We start from the raw sequence: 3,909 nt of genomic DNA on the forward strand, positions 1-3,909 counted from the left end.
ACAGGACATTAGCAAATATGTAACATGTTATATGTTGGTAAGTGCCATAGGTAAAAAGAAACTATGGTAACTGAGATTGAAAGAGCCAGGGGTGGGCCAGTACAACTTACATAGGAAATGACGAATTCCTGATGCTAAGACATAAAAATGCCTCCCATCATGTAGAGAACAACTTCTAAACTCCTGGAACCTGTCACATCCAGCTGTGATGGCAGCATGATGGTTCCCCAGCCAGCATAGCAAGAGTCCCTGCCAAATAGGTACGTTTCAGCTCATTGGACCATTGGGTCAGAATGGAAATGTTTCCGCACAGATGTGCTGAATGGCATAGGTAATGGTGCAGTCCTGTGCTGAGCCTCACTCCCCTGCCTTGATTGGGAACTAATCCCTTCCCCTCTTTCTTCACAGGGAGCTTTTGAAAACTGACCCCCGCCAATCTGGAAAGCATTTGGAGATACCCAAGAGAAAAGGGCTATGTACCAATGTAATTACCAGTATTGTTTCCATTAAATATGACATGATTGGGAATTACTAAGGAAAACCACAATGGTGAAGGAAGGAGTTTCAAAAGGTATGACAAATTAGCATGTATAAAGATTGGCCATAAAATCAGGAGGTTGATGAACTATCAATGTTTCTAAGCTGTATAAATAAGCAGCTTTACAAAATAGTATGATTTAGAGATCTTGAGAGAAGGTGGTCCTATGCTTTGGAAGACAAGTGAGTTAATAATGTAACAGTATACTTTGAAGGGATTACCTTTCCCAGAAATAGCAATGTTTGTTAATACCCATATAGAGTATAAGGAGTTCTTGCATCCAAACAGACCTACCTGGCTGCCTGAGATACCTGGATGTCAGACTGTAAACGGCCTATCAAAATCGTTGTTAGAACACACAGTAAAACCAAGCAGCTTCTGCTTAGGGGGAAGTGAAAAGTAATCTCAACTGCAAAATATTCCGTATAAACCCATAAACCTCCATCATATTTTATACTTTTGACTCCTTTCTAATCCTTTTCAGCACCCACAAATGCTTTTTAGTAAGTTAACTCCTTAATTAATTTATTAGGTAATTAATGTAATGAACACTTTAAGCCTTATATAGTCTCATATCATGTCATTTGAAAAAACCTAAAACTTTGATTTTTTAGAGACCAGTTTTCCAAGATTGATAGCATAAACGGGCTTGTCTCTATTTCAAATTTGTACACAAAAGATGTTCCACTATCTTCCCTCAGTTGAGAAAGAGAAGCTTAGAGGAATTCTACAAATATAGCAGCATTGTGATGACAGATTTTGAAGCCATCTAAATTTTTCTGTGTGTCTTAATTACTTAATACATTTCTTGGGGGAAAATGGTCCAAAAATCCGAAGTGATGGCAGTGGTGATGATTACATTTACTTGGTGGTGACTAAATTACTAGCTATATATATAAAAGCCTAAGCAACCATTATGACCGAAATGACCAGAACGACCAATCAACCAGTTGCTATGATGTGCACTGACCACCAAGAGGCAGATGTTCAGTGCAGGAGCTGCCTCCTGGTGGTCAGTGCACTCCCAAAGCCAACCTCCCTTGCCCCTCCCTGCCCCCTCCCCCTGGGCCCTGATGTGGGGGGGGAGGGGGTTGCAGCAGACCAACCTCTTGCAGTCCCTCCCCCTGGGTAGCTGGCCCCCCCTATAGGCCTCGATTGCTGGCCAGGCTGAGGGACCCCACCTGTGCATGAATTCATGCACCAGGCCTCTAGGCTATATATATAAAGAGCCAGGGTCCGTAATGTCCAAAAAGACCAAAGGGGTGACCGGTCTATCCCCTGGTCCTCAGGCTCCATTGATCAGGGGATGGCTAACAGGGAACCAGGGTCCCTCAGGCCCCAATGAATCTGTGGCAGGAGCGACTGGTGAGCGGTAGAAGGCAGACTGCTTGGTTCCTCCACTGGCCTGCAGGCTTCCATTGATCAAGGGAGGGCTAACAGGGAACCGGAGTGAGTGGCTTGGCAGGGACTGGCAAGCAGCTGGAAGATAGGCCTCTTGGTCCCTCCTCCCGGCCCTCAGATTCCAATCAATCAGTGGCGGAAGTGGGGCGGAACTTGGGACTGGCTCCCTTAGTAGTCCTGAAGGTTCAATCTCCAGAGGACAGGCCAGGCACCAACGGACCAGCGCCGCCGGCACAATCCCAACAGCGCTACCCGCCTCCTGGAACTCAGCCTCGGGCACTGCAGCAACTTCCCCTCCATAGACGCTCCACAAGGAAGAAAGGATACCATCAGCAGTGCCAGGGGCGACCAGCAGTGACTGCTCTCCCCATGCTACCTCCAGGTCATTTGAGCCGGCCCTCACCTGCCCTGCTCCAGATGAAGTGTGAGCACTGCACACAGTAGGAACATAGTAAAAAAAAACAAAAACTGATGACCAAGAGAATGCCGCAGTCAATGTCTGGAGTCTGGCTCAGGAGAATGGAGAGAAGGGAGAATTCCATAAGTTGGCAGATGCCAAGGATATTTCTGAGTGACTGCCTGGCGTGTGACAGTTGTGTGACCGCAGAGGAAGGAGTCCAAGTTTCTCAACAGAACGCCAAGGACTTCTTCTGTGTTCTGAACCTTAATAAGAAATGTGATACCTCACAGCACAAGGTGCTGGCAGGTTCCATGTGTCCTCAGTCTCTGCCTTATTTTGCTGCTACATTCAGCCTCAGTGTCACTGATGCATCCAGAAGGCTCTGTGGCTTCCTCAAAAGCCTTGGGGTGCACTGTCTTTGACATGAAGATAGCTGCAGACTTCAGCACCCTGAGAGTCAGAAGGAATTTGTGCGTCGGTACTGCCAACACCGTGAGGAAGAGCCCTGGCTACCCATGCTGACCTCCGCCTGCCCCAGCTGGGTCCAATATGCAGTGCGGTGCTGGGTCACCCCATCACCCCCACCTCTGCAGACCAAGTCTCCGCAGTAGATCATGGGCTCTCTGGTGAAGGATTACTTCACCAGACGGCAGAACCTGTCCCCAGACAAGATTTTCCACATCATTGTGGCCCCGGGTTATGACAGGAAACTGGAGGCCCTTTGAGAAGGTGTTCCCACAGCTTCACACAGTTCCCAGGGTGCTGACTGCGTGTTAACCTCAGGTGAAATTGTTCAGATAATGGAGCAACGAGACCTTGTCTCGAATGACTCTGCCATGGACACTCTGTTTGGAGACATGAAGGAGGAGGAGGTGAGGCTCCACGAGGGTGCCAGCTCCGACAGGTACCTGGCGCACATCTTCAGGCACATGACCAAGGAGCTGTTCAACAAGGATGTGGGAGTGCTCACCTACTGCACCCTGAGGAACAAAGACTTCCAGGAGGTCACCCTTGAAAGGGACAGAGAGGTTCTTCTACGCTTTGGGGCTGCTTAAGGCTTTCGGAACATCCAGAAGTGGTCCTGAAGCTGAAGAGTGGCAAGTTCCCCTGCCACTTCGTGGAGGTCCTGGCCTATGCCGGGGATGCCTAAGCATCAGGGGCCAGGCCCAGGTGGATGATGGTTGTGCAGACAGGGCACTGCTGCGGCAGATGGAAGGCATCTATGCTGCCATCCTGGTGTGGCTTCCGGAGACCAGCGCCCATGTGCAGGAGCTGTACCAGGAGTGGCTGGGGCTGGGGGAGTGACTCCCCCAGGCCCAGGTGGCCCTTCACATGCCTAGCAGGGCCCAGGGCAGCCTGCCAGGACATCAAGTGGTAAAGGTCCAGCAGACACCCGGCCTGCAGGCCGCCTGAGGAGGGGTGTCAGACACATGAAGGAAAGCTTAGCATCTCTGTCATTGTTTTGGTTTTCAGAATTGCCTGCTCCTCATCTGTCAGCTCCCTCCCTCTGAGGGACACTGTCATCATCACATGGGTGCAACTGGAATATTGTATCTCAAGAGGATTGCCC

At 49.5% G+C, this 3,909-nt stretch overlaps 1 pseudogene; it reads left to right on the forward strand.

Moving 5' to 3' along the window:
• Nucleotides 1-2,324: 2,324 nt before the first annotated feature.
• LOC102762564 lies at nt 2,325-3,644 on the forward strand (annotated as a pseudogene).
• Nucleotides 3,645-3,909: the final 265 nt, after the last annotated feature.

The sequence above is a fragment of the Myotis davidii genome, unplaced genomic scaffold (assembly GCF_000327345.1).
Source record: "Myotis davidii unplaced genomic scaffold, ASM32734v1 scaffold62, whole genome shotgun sequence".
Classification (NCBI taxonomy): Eukaryota; Metazoa; Chordata; class Mammalia; order Chiroptera; family Vespertilionidae; genus Myotis; species Myotis davidii.